Raw genomic sequence first — 21,381 nt, 5'->3', positions numbered from 1 at the left:
GAGCCCCGTGTTGGGCTCCCTGCTCAGCAGAGAGCCTACTTCTCCTTCTCCCTTTCCTCCTGACTCATGCTCTAATCTTAATAAATAAAATCTTAATAAATAAATATTATTAAATAATAAATAAAATCTTAAAAAAGAAAAATCTTCACAGCAGCACTACTCATAAAAGCAAAAAACAACCCAAATATCGAACAACTGATAAACTGATAAAAGAAATGTGCTCTGCCCATACACTGTTAATACTTAGCCACAAAAAGGAATGAACTCCTGAATGTGGAGTGAGAGAAGCCAGTCACAAAAGGCCACACATGATAGGATTCTATTTCTATGAAATGTCCAGAACAGGCACATCTGCAGAGAAATAAAAGTACAGGAGCCGGGGGATGAGAGGGAACAGGGAGGGACTGCTAATGAGTATGGACCTTCATAGTAGGATGATGAAAATATTCAAGAATTAGACAGTGGTGGGCGCCTGGGTGGCTCAGGGGGTTAAGCCGCTGCCTTCAGCTCAGGTCATGATCTCAGGGTCCTGGGATGGAGTCCCGCATCGGACTCTCTGCTCGGCCGGGAGCCTGCTTCCCTCTCTCTCTCTCTGCCTGCCTCTCCATCTACTTGTGATCTCTCCCTGTCAAATAAATAAATAAAATCTTAAAAAAAAAAAAAAAAGAATTAGACAGCGGTAATGGTTGTGTAACACTGAGAACATACTGAGCAAACAAAAAAGCAAAAAAGCCCTACTGAAATATAAACCTTAAAATGGCTTAAATGCTGAATTTTATGGTATGTGAATTTTTTTTTTAAAGAATTTATTTATTTATTTGACAGAGAGAGATCAGAAGCAGGTAAAGAGGCAGGCAGAGAGAGAGAGAAGGAAGCAGGCTCCCGGCCGAGCAGAGAGCCCGATGCGGGGCTCGATCCCAGGACCCTGGGATCATGACCTGAGCCGAAGGCAGCGGCTTAACCCACTGAGCCTATGGTATGTGAATTTTATCTCAATTTCCTAAATATCAAATTTTTGTTGAATGGGAAAGATTAATTAAACATTAAGTTGTACTGATCACTTACCTGTAAAATATTTTCCTATTTTCCTTCTAAAATATACTTAAAGCATAAGGATAATTCACTGAATAGAGCAGTGGCATCTGCTACAAAAATCCTTAGTGCAGGGGCGCCTGGACAGGACATATCAGGGGGTCACAACCCAAGGGGGAGGGGTGCTCAAAGCAGCAAGTTTCCATGGAAGTCCAGCAGTGAATTCTAAGAGGCAGCCAGACCTACCAGGACTCAGGGGGAGACCCCTACTGAGACTGACCGTGGGGTCCTGACCGATCAGCCTTCAATAAAGGCCCCCACCCACAGACCTTCCATCAGCTTCTGGACCTCCATCTTAACAATGGGCCTTCGCTAAAGAGGGCAATCAGGCACTGGAGAAACATCACCGTGAAAAACAAGAATTTTTTTTTTTAATTAATTTTTTTTTTTAGAAACAAGAATTTTAAAAAGCAAAAGAAAACTAGGAATGCAGAGGAACACATAATGCTGGGAAGGAGAGAAACCTCAATGTACATTCCCTTGGTAGTTAAATCAGACTCACTCCTTCCCACTTAAGTTCACTCTGTCTACCTCCAGCTACACTGTCGCCTCTAAGGAGGTGAGTGAGACAGCTCAGGAATGAAGTGGTAGAGAGATCTGCACACTCTACTTTTTAATTCAATCCTCTGCTCAGAGGGGAGCCTGCCTGCTTCCCTTCCTCTCTCTCTGCCTACTTGTGATCTCTGTCAAATAAATAAACAAAATCTTTAAAAAATAAATAAATAAAAATGAATGAATGAATGAATGAATGAATAAAAGGTTATGGGAGAGTACCTGGGTGGCTAAGTTGGTTAAGCATCTGCCTTCAACTCAGGTCATGATCCCAGGGTTCTGGGATCGAGACTGAGTTGGGCTCTCTGCTCCCCAGGGAGACTGCTTCTCCCTCTCCCACTGCTTGTGTTCACTCTCTCTCTCATTCTGTCAAATAAATAAAATATTTTAAAAACATAAAAATAGGGCGCCTGGGTGGCTCAGTGGGTAAAGCCGCTGCCTTAGGCTCAGGTCGTGATCTCAGGGTCCTGGGATCGAGTCCCGCATCAGGCTCTCTGCTCAGCGGGGAGCCTGCTTCCCTCTCTCTCTCTCTCTCTGCCTGCCTCTCCATCTACTTGTGATTTCTCTCTGTCAAATAAATAAATAAAATCTTTTTAAAAATAAATAAATAAATAAATAAAATAAAATAAAATAAAAACATAAAAATAAATATTTTATTTATTTATTGACAGAGAAAGAGAGAGCACATGAAAGTAGTGGGAGGGTCGGGGGAGAGAGAGAATCTCAAGCAGACTCCACGCCAAGCACCAAGCCTGATTGGGAGCTCGATCCCAGGACCCTGAGATCATGACCTCAGCCAAAATCAAGAGTGAGACACTTAACTGTTTGAGCCACCCAGGTACCACCCCCATTTTTTTTTTAATCTTGATAATAAGGGTGCCCATGTCCCTGCTCAGCGGGGAGTCTGCTTCTCTCTTTGTGCTCTCTCTCAAATGAAGAAAATCTTAAAGACAAAGATTTTTTTAATTATGAAAGAAATAACTCAAAATGTCCCAGAATCAGAAAGTCGAAAAGACCCATCAAGTGTCAACAATAACAAATGCAAAGGAGACCCACCTGGTTTGGGGTGGGGAGGGGATACAACAGGTCACATGTGAAGAATCAGAGACCCAGAAAGCACCAGCTTTCCTAAAAGAGAAAATTCACATGGAAAACCCAAAAATACTGAAGCAATGCATTCAAATTTTTGAGAAAATTATTTCGAATCCAAATTATATACCTAGCCAAGCTATCAACTAATATAAGAAATGGTTTTGGCATGCTGTCTCAAAAAATGTTGCCTCCCACACATTCTAAGATAAGCAACAGAAGGTATATCACCAAAACATGAAAGTAAATCACAAAAGACATGATACCCAGGAAATGGGGAGGGGTCCACCTCAGAAGATAAGAATGGCCAGCTGTGGGGCGCCCAGATGGTGCAGTCATTTAAGTATCCAACTCTTGGTTCTAGCTCAGGTCTCAACTCAGGGTCAGGAGATCCAGGCCCGCATCAAACTCTGTGCTCAACACAGAGTCTGCTTGAGTTTCTTTCTCTTTCTTCCTCTGCCCCTCTCTCCTCTCTCTGTCACTAAAATAAGCCAATCTTTAAAAAAAAAAAAAAGGAAAAAATAAAAAAGAAAAAAGAATGTGCAGCTGTGCCACAGGCCTATGGAGGAGTCCAGTCTGCAGCAGGAAGACAAACAGCTCCAAGGTCACCAAGAGAAAAACATGCAAGTGACAGAGTGTAACTGACCATCACAAAAGGCTTTTTAAACGGTTCATGTAGAAAACCTGGGACTGGATTACCAATAGATGCATAGAAAACTAAGCAAACAATAGCATAAAATAACAAGCAAAAAATAGCATAATTATTTCCACTAGGAAAACAAGTCATATAAGAAAATAAATATTATCACTCACAGTGTATGATTTAGCTGAACAATATAATAGCTGGTAAATATTAATTTAAACCAGAAATTATTATAAAACTGTGGTGGATTAAAGATAGTCAAAAATTCTCTCTCACTCCACCCCAACAAAGAAATGTCTTAGGTTTCCACACTCTTTCATCTGGCCTGGGCCTGTGACTACTTTTCCTGAGAGAACATGACAAAAGCAATGCCACGCCAGGGCCAGCTGATCCCTTGAAAGGGCTGGCAGGGCTCACCTCCTTCCACCATGCTGTGAGGAAGCCCAAGCAACTTCATGGCTTCTGGCGAGAACTGAGGCCTGCAGTCAGCCAACAGCCAATACCAGCATGCCAGCCAAATGAATGAAACAGTCCCTACAGCAGAAACAAGATAACTGTGGCATACTATGTCCGGACTGCAAAACCAGTAAATGCTATATTTTCAGAGAATATATTACATAGAGAGGACCAAAATACCACAATGTTGGGAAGAAGCAGGGAGGGTAAAGCAGGAGGACAGGGGAATAAGAAAGTTAAATCCTTATCTCCCAATGATGAACATGACACACAATATATATAAATCAGAAAGTTCTCAGGGCACCTGGGGGCTCAGTGGGTTAAAGCCTCTGCCTTCAGCTCAGGTCATGATCTCAGGATTCTGGAATAGAGCCCCCCATCAGGCTCTCTGCTCAGCAGGGAGCCTGCTTCCTCCTCTCTCTCTGCCTGCCTCTCTGCCTACTTGTGGTATCTGTCAAATAAATAAATAAAATCTTAAAAAAAAAAAAAAAAAGAAAGTTCTCAAGTCAGCAAAAAAAAAAGTCATTTTTCTAAAGTATAGAGAGATATAAGAAATAGTTAAAAGAATAGGGCAGCTGCCTCGTGGAATACGGAAACAGAGTGTTCTTTATGCTTGGCCCCAAGGAGTCACCTTGGGAGTCCTGAAAAGGCAGAATGTAAAGAGCAAATTCCCATTAAAACATATGTTCACTTTTAGGGGCGCCTAGGTGGCTCAGTGGGTTAAACCTCTGCTTTCGGCTCAGGTCATGATCTCAGGGTCCTGGGATCGAGCCCCGCGTCGGGCTCTCTGCTCAGCGGGGAGCCTGCTTCCTCCTCTCTCTCTGCCTACTTGTGATCTGTCAACTAAATAAATAAAATCTTAAAAAAAAAAAAAAGTTCACTTTTAATGGACCATCAAGACACAGATATCCTCTATCTCAGAAGTTTATCAACCAACAAAAATTATCAGTGGCCCTCTCCAAAGGAAGTAGAGAGGGTAATGATCAATGAGGTCTTCTGTTACTCTTTCTTCAGAACCAGGAGGTCACCTGCAATGACACTGCACTCACCCACGGCAGGGGCCTGACAGTGGGGCACTGGGTGCCACCCTGCTTCAGCCTGTTACTGATATAATCTGCTAATTCACACAGATCCCTAAAGCAGCCAGGAGCATTCTGGTATCTGAGAAATGCACAGGAGCTTAGCCTCCAAAGGTAGGACAAACAAGAATCACTATAATTTTTTTTTCTCAAAGAAGTTATAAGCAGTTGAATTTAAAAATATATATATATATACCCTCTTATACAAATTTCAGAACTAAACAGAAAGAACCCAATAAACTGTTAGCATGATGCATAATCCCAACTCATGTTCCACAGATAAAGTATACAATTTCAAATACAGAAGAGAGAAAGACCTAATATTCAGCTTTCATTCTGGGTACTGCTGCTGCCAACAAAACACACTTTTTCCTCCCACCTGAGGAAGACCAGGCTGTCTGAAGTCAGACAGCTCCTCTGTGTTCTCAAGCCAGCTCATGCCTCCACCTCAGACCATTACATGGAAGAATCTGAAGAGATGAGAGTAAAGGGGCCTCATCACCAGACCCCAGACAGTGCTCAGCAACACCCCAGTCACACAGACCAAAACCAGGCACTTTTAAGTCAGCCGCAGGCTCTCCTTATCACCCATGTATCCAAAGTGTGCTGCAGCTCTCTGATCTGGCCACGGGGACAGCAGTCAGTGCCCATATCTCAACAGGCAATAGTCCGTTCAGCTCAAATACACTGGGCACTTATATATGCAACATGATTCTAGGGTTACAGAAGGGAACTAGAGAGTAGTGTCCTGCCTCAAGAAGCTTCCACTCAAGAGGGGAGGCCAGATGGGGTAAAATAAACAAGGTAATGGCTATTGTGGATAAAAACAGTCAGAGGGGATCAAGGGAGCACACATGGAGCAAGTTGAAATGGGGGAGCAATGCGGGCTTCACTGAGAAACTGACATTTGAACAAAGAAGTAAAAAAAAATTTTAAAGATTCCTAATAGGTTTTCCTTTGTTTCTGAGCCCTGAAACTGAAGTAAATATAAATGCTTACAAAAGAATATTTTGTCTAGACAGTGAATAGTATAGCCATCCAGTGTTGTCAGACAAAAACACAGGGGCCATCCCTAACATCTCTCCCCTCACCATCTCCCACATCCCTAAAAACAAGCTTTATCAGTTTTTTTTTTAAGATTTTATTTATTTATTCGACTCAAAGAGAGAGAGAGAGAGAGATCATAAGTAGGCAGAGAGGCAGGCAGAGCGAGAGGGGGAAGCAGGCTCCCTGCTGAGCAGAGAGCCCGATGTGGGGCTCGATCCCAGGACCCTGAGACCATGACCCGAGCCGAGAGCAGAGGCTCAACCCACTGAGCCACCCAAGCTTTATCAGTTTTATTCCAGCCAGAATCCTTCCTACCTAAGCCTACCTACTTCCCTCCACATCCACAGTCTCAGTGTTAGCCCGCCACCACCATCCTTCACCAGACTAACACCACAAACTCCTAACTGGCTTATCAATCAGCAAACTCAGAGGCAGTTCTTCTCAAAGTAGAATGCGTCAGAATCACATGAAAAGCTCATTTGCACAGACTGCTGGACCCCACTCCAGAGCTTATGACTCAGTAGGTCAAGGGCAGGCCTGTAAATCTGCATTTCTAACAAGTTCCCAGGTGATCAATGCTGCCAGTCTGGGAACCAGATGTTGAGACCCACTGGACTAGGCTGTACAGCAGTAACAAGCCCCAAAGCAGTCACTTGTTCTTGGCTCCACTCAAAGGTTTCTTTCTTGTGTACAGCATGTTATCTATCTGCTTCTACAGTTAAAATCAGGAAAAGAAAATGCAACAAAGCATGGGGCACCTGGGTGGCTCAGTATTGGGCCTTTACCTTCGGCTCAGGTCATGATCTCAGGGTCCTGGGATCGAGCCCCAAGTCAGGCTCTCTGCTTGGCAGGGAGCCTGCTTCCCCCTGCCTCTCTGCCTACTTGTGATCTCTCTCTCTCTCTCTCTGTTAAATAAATAAAATCTTTTAAAAATTTTCTTAAAGAAAAAGAAAATACAACAAAGCATACATCTCTCAGATCTTCCAGTCGAAGTGAAAGGTCACTTTTCATTGTCCAAAGCAAATTACATAGCCATACCACAATCCAGGGGGCAAAACTGCTCAATCCTACAAGGCCCCCAAATAAAGGTGACCGGAAAACTCCCAGTGCAGACAAACACTAGTAACCGCAGCGTGGTCTCCTGTACCCTACTCTTCACTCTCCCCTAACCCTCTCATTACCAACTCTACAGAAAACTCTGAGAAAGGCACTTCCCAAAACAAATGGATGCTTATCTCACACACACAGCCCACCTTTCCTTAAAACCCTTCAAGGGCTTCACATCTTAGGGTGAAAATCCTTAATACAGCCCCAAAACATCTGCACCCTCCCCTCTACAGTCTTGTTTGGCACACAGTTCCCTTTACCCTCTGCTCTAGCCAAACTGGTCCCCTTTCTGCTTCTAAAAGACCTAAGGGTCTTTTTTTTTTTAAGATTTTATTTATTTATTTGACAGACAGATCACAAGTAGGCAGAGGCAGGCAGAGAGAGAGAGAGAAAGGGAAGCAGGCTCCCCGCTGAGCAGGATCCCAGGATCCTGGGATCATGACCTGAGCTGAAGGCAGAGGCTTTAACCAACTGAGCCACCCAGGCGCCCCTATCCCAGGGTCTTTGCAGAGACTGCTCCCTCCTCCAGAATACTCGTGCCTACCTCTACCAAGTGTACCGAGTCCCCAGTTACATACAATCACCCTGCAGATGCTACTAGATGCATTCAACATTTCCTTCGTGACTTTTTTTTCCCCTTTTTGTTATGGAACATTCCAAATACACATAAAGGTAGACAGAATAAGTACAGTCCCGTGTACCCATCAACCTTGGCCAGTCCTGATCCAGCCACACACTTACTACCCCCTCTTCATAGAATGGTGAAGCAAATCCCAGATGTTGTATCATTTCATAGGTAAGTAGCTGTATGTGTCTCTAAAAGTTACAAATTCTTTTCTTTCTTTCTTTTTTTTTTTTTTTTTAAATAAGCTCTACTACACCCACGTGGGGCTTGGACTCAGGATGCAGAGATCAAGAGTCCCATGCTCCACCGCCTGAGCCAGCAAGGCACCCCTCAAATTCTTTTAACATAACAGAACATTATGGCAGCTAAGAAAAAAAGAAATTCCTTGAGGTGCCTATTGGCTCAGTCGTTAAACATCTGCCTTCGGCTCAGGTCATGATCCCCCGGTCCTGAGACTGAGCCCCACATCAGGCTCCCTGCCCAGGGGGAAGCCTGCTTCTCCCCCTCCCACTCCCCCTGCTTGTATGCCCTATGTCTCTCTCTCTTTCTCTGTCAAATAAATAAATAAAGTCTTTAAAAAAAATTCCTTAATGACAAATCTAGTCAGTGTTCCAATTCCTAAGTGTCTCAAATATCAAAGGTGATGTTTAGCCATGTCTCTAACTGACCTGTCTGGGACACAACTAAGCCCTCCACAGTACAATTTTGTTCCCTGTTGAAAAGATCAGGTTACTGGACTTGTAGGTTTCCCAAGTTTTGAGTTCTGCTGATGATGATCCTGTGGTATAGTATAACATGTTCCTTTCCCCTATTATTTCCCATAAATTGGTTGTTGGACATAGAACCTTGATCAGAATGAGGTCCAATTATTTGGCAAGACTATTTCACAGGATTTTCAAAGACATGATCTTTGTCCACTGTCTCCGTGGTTTCATCCCCCTCACCAGTCTGTAAACTCCACGGGATAAAGGACATAGACTCTGGCTCATCACTGGAACCCAGCCGACACTCAGTGAATGAAGAAATGTTAGAAAGAAGTATACCACCATACCGACTAACAAAAACATAATAGCCCACCTTCCTAAACATGTATAGATAGCTTTATGTTAAAATGTCCCCTGAGAGGCAGAACAAGTAAGTTCCCAGAGTACAGAATCAAAGGTCAGGCCTTGCAGGAGTTCTAATCACTTACAGCCTTGTGACTTTGGGTCATTACTTAATATCTTTGGGATTCAGTTCCCTGCTGTGAGGATTCAATAAGAGGTAAAGAATATTCAAGGCTCAAAGCCATACAGAGAAAAGCTTTACCCAGATGGCACCAACTCCAAATCTTTCAGGGGAAGCAAAACAGAAACCTCTTATTTCTAACATATTTGAATTCTTTAAATCTAGGAATTCACATTTTTATGGAACAAAACACTTTAGGAAAACAAGACTCAAAACCTATCTCTGCTTCTTAACAGAGTACTTATGTGCACTATTCAAAGACCAGAAGACAAGTCAGAAGGCCCTCTCCTTGAACAGCTCACAACCCAGAACAGAGGGAGGGGCAAAACTCACATGATGTACTGTCATGACAGGGTCCAACACTCCTAAAAAAACGACAAACTTGGGAGGAAAAAAACAAACAAACAAACCAAAAACCCCATATCAAGTGCTCTGGGTGCAGGGTGGGCAACACCAGTGGCAATGAAAGGCTGGGCCATGAGAGGAGCACAGCAGCGCCAAAAGGGATAAGCGAGTAACAAGCAACAGCACAAAGACCCATGGGACACAGCCCAGCTCATCACCAGAGCCACAGCAGCCAGACAATGAGATCTCAGTACAGCCACAAAGGAATAACCAACAAAGATACCAGAAAAACACGCAGGGGCCACACGCTACACTCAAGAGCTAGAACTTCCTCTATAGAGGGAACAGTAAGGCACCAAGGACACATTATTGACTGATTGGTAAGATCAGAACTTCCATTTGGAAGGAACAGATAGATGAGAAACTAGGCCTACCTTCTCTTTCACTAGTTCACAGGGAGATAAAAATGGTGCCTGATCCACCCAATCTTTCAAATTATGAATACCAAAATCACCTGGGCCAAATCTGATCTGTTCTCTTATTTTGAGCCCTATGCTTACCAGAGCCCATCAATGCCACTTCAGCCCCACTTCTTGCATCTACCCACTCTTTCTACTCCTACCTCCTGTGCCTTGAGGGCCACCATTCTCAAGCACTGGGCCATGAGCTTCCTCTCTGACATGTGTTACCTGCCCACGGCCCTCTGCCTTTCCAACTTCACAGCAAGGCACATGCTCACATCACTCCCCTTCACCCACACGCTTGAGACATATTATATCCCTGACATCAAAGAACTGAGGGTCCATTCACTCAAACAATCACTGATAGTCACTGAGGCACTGTTCCAGGCACTTGGGGGTATGACAGTAATCAAAGCCAGAAGTAAAAGAAGTCCTCACCCTTACAGACATCTCAATGTAGTCAGGTAGATGAAAAAATAAGTAAAACACACAAAATGTCAAAGGATAAGTGCTATGGAGGAAAAGCTAAAGCAGATGGGAAGTGCCAGGTGGCAACAGGGTCTTTTAAATCAGTGGTCAGGGAAAGTGCCTGGGAAGAAGTTTGAGCAAAGACCTAAAAGCAGGCAAGGAGCAAACAATACAGGTGTCCAGGGAAGAACACTCCAGGCAGAAGAAACAGCAAGTGCAGCAGTCTGAGGCCTGAAGCATGGCTATGGTCCTTGAGATGGGCAAGAAGCCAGGGTGCCTGTAGTAGAGTGAGAATGGACAGTGGGCAAAGGTGGGTGAAGCAACCACAAATTGCTCAAGGCATAATTATGAGAGCCTCTCAAAGCAAAGACTTGGGTGGTTTTCTAGGAGTGAGGTCCAAGCTGAGAGTTGACTGAGAGGCAGTTAACAGGAAAAGCCAACTGGGCCACATATACCTGGCGGGGGGGAGGGGGAGCGGTGATGTGTTGGGGAAAAGGGGTGGCAAACAGTGATCATGCAAACGTCCAAAAGTACAGCAGCAAGTGAAGGACTAAAGTGAGAAATAGCGGGGCGCCTGGGTGGCTCAGTGGGTTAAGCCGCTGCCTTCGGCTCAGGTCATGATCTCAGGGTCCTGGGATCGAGTCCCACGTCGGGCTCTTTGCTCAGCAGGGAGCCTGCTTCCTCCTCTCTCTCTGCCTGCCTCTCTGCCTACTTGTGATCTCTGTCTGTCAAATAAATAAATAAAATCTTAAAAAAAAAAAAAAAGGGAGAAATAGGAAGTGCAGTTAGAGTTAGAAAACCAGGGGGACATTGGTCTTGAATCCCGAAGTGCAATGGAGATCCCTGAAAAATGGGGCCTCACATGATCACGTGTGCATTTTGGAAAGTCCTGGCAGGATGTAGAGATCTGACTGAGGGTAGTAAAATTGGAGTCAGAAACACACTTTCTAATCTGTTGGCCACCAGCATACAGCAGCAAAAACATACGTAAAAAATTAACTGAAACCTGAAGACACTGCTGATATAAATACATCCTTTAACAGCATAACAGACTTAATTCGTATCATCAACTCTTTCAAAGACAGCTTAAAAATGGAGGTCCCAACTCCTTCCAGTAATAAACATTGTTTCTCTATATACCTGCCAGGGAAGTCTCACTACTGAGGTTTTTGAGCTATAATCCAGCACTCAGCTTAACCAACACTTTGCAAACTCTATACTTGTCTGTTTTGTTGAAACCATTTACGTATTACAGAAATAAGATGGTTTGAGAATTATATGTAGCCATTTGCTTTTTGGAAGGCAGACTCAAGGATAAAACTACTTTGTGGTCTGTCTTAATTCTTTTACCTAGCAATCCAAATTTCATCAAATCAATCAGCTCCTTCAAAAGCTATACTGCAACCAAGAGACAAATGCAAAATGCTGACAAGTCCCTGGGGTAACCAATGTTAAGTCTTTTTCTCCCCCAAGAGCTTCGTGTAAACAACCATTCCTGATAAAGAAATTAACAAATCATATAAAGACAGTGTGTGAAGTACCAGCCTAAGCCTTCTTTCACATAGCCTCTAGCTTTTGTATTTCATATACTTTATATTCTTTTTACCTTGCCCAGCAATACAGAAAGATATAGTAAAAACATCGCTGCTTACTTCATTTTGGTGGTTGGGACAGGTCTGTTCTACTACTCATTATACTTACACATTTGCAATGTTTCATCATTAACTTTTTTTTTTTAATTTTTATTTATTTATTTGACAGAGATCACAGGTAGGCAGAGAGGCAGAGAGAGAGGAAGGGAAGCAGGCTCCCTGCTGAGGACCCTGGGATCATGACCTGAGCCGAAGGCAGAGGCTTTAACCTGCTGAGCCACCCAGGCGCCCCCATCATTAACTTTTTATTTAACATTTGAGTTAGCTATGATGAGGAAAGGAAAATGGAACAGCCCTGCTTGGCAAACATGGTCTTAGCTCCCCAATTAAAGCAGGATGATTGAGACGCCTGGGTGGCCTCAGTCAGTTAAGCATCTGCCTTCAACTGGGGTCATGATCCCAGGGTCCTGGGATCGTGTCCTGCATCCAGCTCCTTGCTTGGCAGGGAGCCTGCTTGTCCCTCTGCCTTCCACTCCCCCTGCTTGTGTGCGAGCTCCCTCTGACAAATAAAATCATAATAAAAAATAAAAAATAAAAATAAAGCAGGGTGACCTTAGGCCAGCCCCTTATTTTCCATACTCAGCTTCTTCCAGAGGATCCCTTTCTGCTCCATTAGGACTTACAAAAAGGCAAACAGGCCAGATGCTGACATTAAAACGGGTTGTTTATCGTAAGTCATATGCCCATTTATTCAGCATTTACTGAGTGCCTGTCATGAGAAGGTACCAACAGAGCCTGGGCTACCCAAGGCTAGGGGAGTCTTATCTCCCAATGGTTCACCCAACAAAGAGAAAGGCCACATATGGCCATTAAAAGGCTAGGTACTCTGTACTCCAAAACACAGAGAAGCAGTGCTCCACATCCACCAACAGTCCACGCAAAAGGTTTGAAGTGAGGACAGGGCACCACATATTTGGAGCCCAAAGACACAGTTACTAAAGTCCACCAGAAGAGAAAAGTGAAGCTCAGGAAACTAAGATGCTTACCCAAAACTGCATACACTCTCAGGCAAGCGGGAGCAACAGCAACAACTGCGTACACCAGAAGATGGGAGTGTAAAGCTCGTATTTTCAGTTCCCGCTGGTTAAAGTGTTGACTTAGAAAGGTTATTTGCCCCAATTGAAAAGGGGCAGAGTTGGGCGCCTGGGTGGCTCAGTGGTTAAGCCGCTGCCTTCGGCTCGGGTCATGATCTCAGGGTCCTGGGATGGAGTCCCGCATGGGGCTCTCTGCTCATCGGGGAGCCTGCTTCCTCCTCTCTCTCTCTGCCTGCCTGTCTACTTGTGGTCTCTGTCAAATAAATAAAATCTTTAAAAAAAAAAAAGATAAAAATAAATTTTAAAAAAATAAAAATAAAAGGGGCAGAGTGATAAACTTCAGCATCATCTTAGCACATTCTTTTACATGCTCTTGGTGGCAAAAAACCCTATCTCAGACGGCTCAAATTTTATTGGCATCCTCCTCTCCCAGCACTCCTCAGGAAGTCTATCCCACCTACTCTTACATGTTTTACACTGAAGCGTCAAGCTATAAAAAAGGAAGTAACTAATTAGTTTACATTCCGCTATAGGAGTAAACTTGTAAAAGCTGGGACTACTTAGGGGAGGAAAGGACATCCGAGTAGGTGGGAGGCCCAACCCACTCTTCCTTCACTACAGTCACAGAGCCTCTCCTTTCTGACATCTAGTTCCTGCAATTCCGACTTACTCTTCATTGGGCTCCTCACAGTTCAGCAGGTACTCCCTGTTCTAACAGTTCCACATAAATTACTTGCCAAAAAAGTGTAAGCTGCTGCAGTGGGCGACCTGCTCACCTTACTGTTGCACTCTAGTGTTTCCACGAATGGCACGCACACACACGAATACACAGCCCCTCATTCTTCAAAATTCGGTTATAAATTGAACACTCCCTGCTGCAGTCTGGGGCCAGCCTAATTGGGGGGAATGCAGGGGGGTGTGGGGGACGTATTTTGTACTGAACAGATCAAAGCTCTCACAAACTCACAACCACGCAGTAAGCCCTCACTTCACCAACCACTAGCCCCAAACTGAAGGCTGCTGGGCGTCTGAGAAAATGGAAGAAAAGGAAAGGAAATGACTCAAAGTAATCGTGCTTCAGGCAGGAGTTGAGTCCTGCTCACTTCCAGCGGAGAGCTGAGATCTGAACTATGGCCGGCTGTGGGGAGAAGAGCACAGGCCAGGCACAGGAGGAGAGGGCGGTGAGCGCAGGGCTCGCTCCCCGCGCCTTATTGTCTGGAGTCGAGCTTCTCCAGGAGTGTTGCTCTCTTCCCACCTCAATATGGAACTAGGACATTTCAAACATTTGAAGAAAGGAAAGTGAAGGTCCCAGACGCATAAATGGGGCGGCTTCTTACCTAACATCTCCATAACCTTATTTAAAAATACAGAAAACGCAGTAAGGAGCGTGGGTGCTGTGGGTGCGCGGTGGCTCCGGGACAGATTTCAGCTGTTGGGCGATGAAGGCGCCTCGGTGTGTAACTCATTTAAAAGTCGGGCCCGGAAAACCCAAGCGTGGGCTGTCAGCGCTGCACAAGTTAGCTAACCGAGCCCCGAGTCCACGCCTTAGGGAGCCGGCCTCTCTCCCCAGGTGCGGCTAGCCCAGCACGCACCCCCCGGGGCCGACGGGCGGCGGAAGGGCGGCCGCGATACTAAGTTTCCACCCGAATGTCAAAGCCGTGGCCACTCCCGTCCTGAGCGTGGAGCGGGAGCTGGCCGACCCCGCGGCGGGCCCACAGCCGTTCCCCCGAAACTCAAGCCCGGCATTCTGGAAATGCCGAGGTTCCCAACCGCCCTTCTCGTGAGTGGGGCCGAGCCGGCCGTGCGGCCGGGAGGACGCGTCTATGCGCGTCCTGAGGCCTCGGGGCTCCGCGGCGGCGCCGGGGGCCGGGGCAGCGCGCGCCCACAGCCCCGGGCGGGGTCCCCACGCCCAGCCCGCGCCTCCACCTGCCAAGGCCCGGCCCGGCTCCCGGGCGCCCGCGCTGACCAACGGCCCGCGTCCCTGAGTGTCACCCGCGGACCCACCGCAGACAAAAAAAAGCGCCTCAGCGCCGACCCGGCGCGCCCCTCCCACCGCCGGCCACGGCCGGGGCCCGCGCCTCACAAAGGCCGGCCGGGCTCGCTCGGCGCCGCCGCAAACAAAGGCCGCCCGGCCCGCAGGCCGGCACAGGTGCAGCCGCCGGCGGCCGGGCCCAACATGGCCGCGGCCAACCCGACGCCCGGCCCCGTTAGCCGCGGCCGCCCCCGCCCCGCCGGCCTCCCTGGTTCTCCTGCCCCCCCACACACACCCGGCCCCGCGAGCCCTCGGCTCGGCGGCCCCTCAGCGCCTCAGGCCCTCGGGCCCCCCGAATCCCCGGGCCCCTCAGCCCCTCAGGCCCGCGGCGGCGGTTGGGCCGGCGGCTCCAGTGACCTGTTGTGCGTCGCATCCTCCGGCGGCGGCTCTCCCGGCGCGGCGGCTCCGGCGGCGGCGGGCCGGGGAGGGGGCCGGGGCCGCGGGGGAGGGAGGGCCGAGGGAGGGGAGGGGGCGGCGGCGGCGGCGGGCGCAGCGCGGCCAGGCCGAGGCTCTCCGCGCGCGGCGCCGACCCCGCCCCCGCGCCTCCCGCCCGCCGCCGCCGCCGCCGGGCCGCCGCCGCCTCGCAGAAGCCGCGGGAAAGTGCGCGCAGCTGATTGGCTGCCGCGCTCGCGGGGCTGCGGCCGGGCTTTTCAAATCCGCGCCGGGCGGGGCGCGCGGGCGGGCGGGGCGCAGGACAGGCGGGGACCGGGCGGGGGGTGCGGGGGTGCGACCGGGTGCGACCGGTGGCGCGGGGCCGGGGCCGCGGGACCCCGCGAGCCGCCTCAGACCAGCATGAAGCGCGCGTCCCGCTCCCGCTACTCAGCCGGGCGCGTGCCTGGCGGCGGCTAAACCCAAAGCCCGGAGCCGGGAGCCCGAGGCCGGAGCCGGCGGGAGCGAGGTGACGTCACGGCCGCGCGCCCAATCGGCGCCCGCTAGCCGGCCCCGCGCGATCGCGGCCCCAGCCGGGACGCGCGGCGGCTGATCGGGGATGTGGGACCCCGGTGCCGCTCGCTCCCCGCCCCCGGCGTGTCCTGCGCTCGCACGTGCCCTTCGGACAGCAGTTCAGTGGCCAGTGGCGGGTGCGTGCGGCAGCGCGGGGTCATCGCACGAGGGTCGCCAGCCCCGCACCCAGGGGTCACCCACGCCCCTACCTCGAGGACAGTAAGAAGGCGCCCGGGACAGGAAGCGCGGTGGCGCGGGGAAGGCAGAGATCCAGTTCCAACTGCCCCTGCACATGGAAAGCAAGCTGGACGCCCCAGAGGAGCCCCTACACACACACACACACACACACACACACACACACACGCCTGCGCTCCTGGAACCTGCATAACAGACTTGACTTAGAGGGTCCCGAACAATGAGACCGAGCGTGGAAAACAGGCCGGAGGACAACCGGCCAGCACGATGGTGTTGAAGGCTTCCTGCAGAGTATCTGCAGGGTGTGGATTCAACCATCGCCCTCACCCCCCGGACTCAAGTCTGGTCTGGAGCTAGGTGGAGTGGGGGATCTGTTGTCAGCTAGGAGATGTGACATTCCAGTGAGGCTGCCGTGGGGCAAAGGGGCTGGCTACCAGGAGCCCCTCCAGGAATGCCAGCCTGTAGTCAGAGACCATTTTCCAGAAGATCTCTCTGATTGTGAGGAGGATAGTGGGCTGGTAGGGTGACACAGAGATGGGCCACTCAGATCCCCTAACAGTCTTCCTGCTAAACCTCCAGCTACTACCTTCTATAGGCAGCCTCAGCTGCAAAGAGCCATCTCACCATAGGTCTCCCTTCTCAGGGCAGCCACATCCAGTGACTGAGGGGAGGGAGTTACAAAGGCATGCTCAGTTCCTCTATAGGACTCTGGGAGAAGACACTACAGAGAAGACAGCACTTCAAACTCAGCATCTTGACCCAGCCACGAGCTGCTTCCCACCAGACCGGGAACTGGCACAGGGCAAGCCGGGACAGGGATGAGACCCTCCTCAGTGTCTCAACTGAAAGGAATTATGGAACTGCTCACTTTCAGCAGAGAACACTACATGAGATCCTAATGCGTGCAGTGCCCTAGCAGGGTGCTGGAGATCCTGAGAAACCAGAAGAAATCCTTCCCCCAGAAGTCACTGCCAGAACTCACCAGGAGCTCCTGGAAAGATTGCATTTTGCCATATTATCCCTCTGGCTGAGGGAAGAGGCTCCCAGACCTGGATCCTGCTGAGGCACAAACTTGAAAAACGGCACTTTTTAAATCCTGCAGTACAGGAAAAATACCACTATATCTCCTCTAATTTCACAGATTTGAAATTAAATCTCCTCTTCTGGAAAAAAAAAAAAGCATTTAGAATAGTGTGATTGATATGCAAATTTATTCAAAGCATGCAAATGAATGTTTAGATTTTCCTGAAGAAAGTTATTTGGGACTGGCTGGTCTTTTCCCGCCCAGTGCAAGCTTTGCCTGGCTGTCTGATAGAGGTCCTGAGCCCTTTTCAGCAAGTCTGGCCAGTAGGACAGCCCCCCAGCCCTGCACACTCCAGGGGCCTTGCCCTGTGGGGACCATATTTCCAGTGACTGGGACCCCCACAGGTGCTCACATATGAGGCTCCCAAAAGTGGGCTGCTGTCCCTGTGGCAATGATTTCAGTGCATACAGAGCTTGGAAATTCGTAGAGTCTGGGTAGTTCCCTGGCACTGCAGGCTGAGAAAGCATGTTCTTGAGAAACAGGTCTCGGGCAGGTGGGCGACGGCCCTGAGAGGCAAAGCCCCAAGCCTGGTGGGCTCAGAGGGATACTGGCCACCCAAAGATGGCAGCAGCCAAGACTGAACCTTGCTTGGGTTTCTTTGAGACTCCTGTCCTTTCTCTGGATGAAAATTCTGGACTCAAAGGCAGGTGATTACAGATGATGGACAGCTACCCTGCTCTGGCCTTTTGAAGGGTTCAGCTGCCCTCTGTCTCAGCTCCCACAGCAGCACCCCACTCCCCCAGCTCTCAGGCCAAGGCCAAGCTGGGCAAGGCCTTTAGGACCAGAGGACTCCAGGCCTGGTTGCTGGACCTGGGCCAAGCCCCACAACAACAGAACAAAAGATCAAGATTCATGGGGAGTCCCCTGGTCGCAAGGTCTTGCAGTGGGTCACGTTAACCACCCACTCTGGGCATACAGCTCTGGAAGACACAATATAAGCTCCCCTACTTGTCCCCAGGGCGGCCTTGGCCCAAGCATGCTCTGCCTCCCTGCTCCTCCTTGCCACAGGTACTGCAGCTCATGGCTTGACCTCCCTGTAAGAGCTCCTGCCAAAGGTAAGGCCCAGACCCCTTAGCTGAAGGAGCCCCATCCCCTGCCAGGGCCAGGGTCCCTGAGGGGCCAGGCTCATTGCTGTTTCCATGGGGATGCATGCACTCTGACCCCAGCCTTTCTCCATCCCGGGGCAAATAAAGAGGGCTTCCAAGTGGAAACTGGCAGTCTTAAGCCACCCCTCCTCCCATGCCCCAGGTGGCCCCTGCCTCCAAGGAGGGGAAGGAATAAAGGCCCTTCCCCCAGCCCAGGCAGAGCAGTAGGAGTGGAGGGCCTCCCCCAACCCTCCTTCCCAGAAGCCCCTTACCCAGCCGGCACACTCTGCTTTCCAGACTGGAAACTGGCCTTTTCCAAGGCCTGGCTCTGCCTCATCTCCCAGGCCACTTCGGTCCACAGGGGCAACCACAGGAGCAGGAGCTGCAGCCACCAGGAGCCAGCAGGCAGCACTGCAAGGATCCTTAGGGTCACATGGTCCAAATCTCCATGTAGTGGGAGTCCCTGTCAGGCAGGGAAGATGGGCATGCAGACTGAAACCTGCCTGAGGAGACTCCACCCCAGTTGCCCCCAAAAGCTGCTTCCTGGAGATCTCACCTGAGCTAGCCTACAAGCCCCCCCAACCCCCCAGGAATTCCACTTCCTAAATCCCCTCTAATCCAGCCTCTCTCCAGTAGGAGGCAGCTTTCTCCCCCTCCAGTCCATTCTCTACATCAACCAGAATTTTTCTAAACCACAAAACTGACCATGTCACCCAACTATTTAAAATCATGCTAAGTCTCCCCAAGTGACTCCTCAGCCAGCCTTGTGTTGGACGTCCAGCTCTGCCTCTCCAACCCAGCCCTCCCCCCAGAGCTCCTAGTCTGAAGCTGACTCCCCTCTAGATGGCAACCCTTGGACAGCCACGCACATCCACCCTGTGAAGATATCAAATTGAACTTCGCCCTGTGTCCCCATGCCAGATCTTACCTGCGATAGCACTTTCTCTAGAAGCCTCCTCTGACTCCTCCCAGGCTGGCTGCGTCCTCTTGGAGGGTATGCACAGCCCTGTGTTTATCTCCAGGAGGCACTGCTGCCTGGGGCTGGACAGCCAGTCTTCTAGTCCTGGTCCCCCTTGAACAGGTTCCTTAGAGCCCCACTAAAATACCATAGAACAACACAAAGTTATTGTTTCACAGTTTTGAAGGCTGGAAGCCTGAAGCTGAGGTCTATGTAAGGCCATGCTTCCTCTGAGGCTCTCAGTGAGCATCTTCCCAGGCTCTTCCCAGCTTCTGGTGATAGTGGGCAAGCCTTGGTGTTCCTGGGTTCCTATCAGCAACACTGCACTCCCAGGCTCTGTCTCACATGGTCTCATTTCCTTTATGTCCACCTATTTTGTCTTCTTTTCTTTCTTTCTTTCTTTTTTTTTTTTAGATTTTAATTATTTATTTGACAGACAGATATCTCAAGTAGGCAAAGAGGCAGGCAGAGAGAGAGGAGGAAGCAGGCTCCCTGCTGAGCAGAGAGCCCCATGTGGGGCTCCATCCCAGGACCCTAGGATCATGACCTGAGCCAAAGGCAGAGGCTTTAACTCACTGAGTCACCCAGGCGCCCCTCTTTCTTTCTTTTTAAAAAAATTTTAATTTTTAAGTAATCTCTACACCTGAAGTGGGGCTCAATTTTGAGAGCAAGCGTCGCTTGTTCCACCAACTGAGCCAGCCAGGGGCCCCTATTTTCCCTTCTCCTAAGGACGCCAGTCCTAAGTCCGCTTAAGGACTTCTTAATTTGATTACATCTGCAAAGACCCTGTTTCCAAATAAGGTCGCATTCACAGTTAGGGGAGTTAGGCCTTGAACGTATCTTTTAGTGAACAAAGTACAACCCACATCTCCCTTACTAACTGCACGACCTTGGGCAGGGTGTGAGGCTTCCGTGTGCACAGTGTGGCAGTAGTGCCGTACCCGCTGCAGGAGTGGCTGGGAGTTAGGAATGGCCGCTTCCCTAAGGGCACGTGGTCCCATTTGCCCCGCTGCCCTCCCTCGAGTGATGGTCCCATTTACCCCGCTGCCCTCCCATCGGGTGATGGCCCGGGCAGTCGCCGCGTGGGCGGCGGAACCGGAGCGGCGCGGGTTCAGCGGGGCAGGAAAGCTCGCACGTTCCGGCGGAGGGATAAGGAGGCGGCGCCCGGGCTGCGGAGGTTAGAAACCTGCCCCAGCGGGGTACGCAGAGCTCCCGCCGTCCTGGCCCCGACCCACAAATCCCGCCCGCTCCATTGGCCACGCGCCGCGAGGCCCCGCCCCCGCCCGGCCCCGCCAGTGGCCCGCTACCCGGCTCCTCTTCCTGCCTCTGACCCTCCGCCGCCGGGGTGTCGCCAGCTCAGTGAGTCTCGTGGCTTCCGCCGAGGGAACCGAGGGCAGCGATGAGAAGACGGGCGATCTTCGCCGTGCCGCGCCCACCCCTGCACCGCCCTCCTCCGCGGGGACTGCCCCAGGTGGAGGACCACCAGTCAGGGCGCCCTGGCCAGCGCTGCCCACCCACTCAGGTTTTCGCTGAAGAAACATTGTTTTGTGCTAAAGTTGCGCTTCTTTTTCTAATTATGAAGACTGCAGAAAATTAAAACCCAAAACATATTAGGGTGCCTGGGTGGCTCAATCGATAAGCGTCTGCCTTCCGCTTAGGTCATGATCCCAAGGTCGTGGGATCCAGCCCCATGTCAGGCTCCCTGGCCTGCTTTTCCCTTTCCCACTGCCCCAGCTTGTCTTCCCTCTCTCGCTGTCTTTGCGTGTCAAATAAATAAAATCTTAAAAACACACACACACACACACACATCCAAAACATCAAAGAGAAGAAAATGAAAGTTCTTTGCAGGCTCTGGGCCTGCCACTAGGTGTAAGAACTGGTAAAATCTTGGGGAACTCTTTGGGGCACTTCTGTTTTGGACTAGTGACCACCTTCCCCAGCCTGAGTTGGGGACTGACTAGAGACAGCAGAAGCAGCCGCTCACAGCCAGCCTAGTGGGCAGCCACACAGACACAGAACCTGGCCTCTCTTTCCCTCACTCCTGCCCCCAGCCAGATGGACTTTTATTTTTTTATTGTAATAAGTTTACTTTTTAAAAGATTTTGTTTATTTATTTGTCAGAGAGAGAGAGCGTGCACAAGCAAGGGGAGCAGCAGGCAGAGGGAGAAGCAGGCTCCCCGCTGAGCAGGGAGCCTGATGCAGGACTCA

At 49.7% G+C, this 21,381-nt stretch overlaps 1 protein-coding gene and 1 long non-coding RNA gene across 5 annotated transcripts in view; both read right to left on the bottom strand.

Annotated features, from left to right (window-relative positions):
- NSD2 (nuclear receptor binding SET domain protein 2) overlaps window positions 1–15,346 on the bottom strand; it is a 94,588-nt gene extending 79,242 nt beyond the window's left edge. Inside the window, exons 1-2 of one of the 4 annotated variants that reach the window (XM_059379459.1) lie at window positions 15,267–15,346; window positions 2,701–2,772 (exon numbers count right to left, since the gene is read on the bottom strand). The gene's annotated coding sequence lies outside the window, so the exon portion shown is untranslated. Of the gene's footprint in view, window positions 1–2,700; window positions 2,773–12,829; window positions 13,135–15,266 lie in introns of those variants that run through there. The other 3 variants (XM_059379451.1, XM_059379465.1, XM_059379471.1) reach the window with 3 other exon arrangements.
- A 552-nt stretch (window positions 15,347–15,898) lies between these two features.
- On the bottom strand, window positions 15,899–20,899 carry LOC132014959 (uncharacterized). The gene is made up of 4 exons (XR_009403507.1): window positions 20,115–20,899; window positions 19,144–19,312; window positions 18,488–18,678; window positions 15,899–17,209 (listed from the first exon to the last, which is right to left on the bottom strand). It is a non-coding gene; the product is annotated as an uncharacterized LOC132014959 (long non-coding RNA).
- Between the last annotated feature and the right edge of the window lie 482 nt (window positions 20,900–21,381).

The sequence above is a fragment of the Mustela nigripes genome, chromosome 1 (assembly GCF_022355385.1).
Source record: "Mustela nigripes isolate SB6536 chromosome 1, MUSNIG.SB6536, whole genome shotgun sequence".
In the NCBI taxonomy this organism is placed as follows: domain Eukaryota; kingdom Metazoa; phylum Chordata; class Mammalia; order Carnivora; family Mustelidae; genus Mustela; species Mustela nigripes.
Note: the sequence above shows the minus strand (reverse complement) of the source record. Positions and strands in the feature narration are given on the sequence as shown.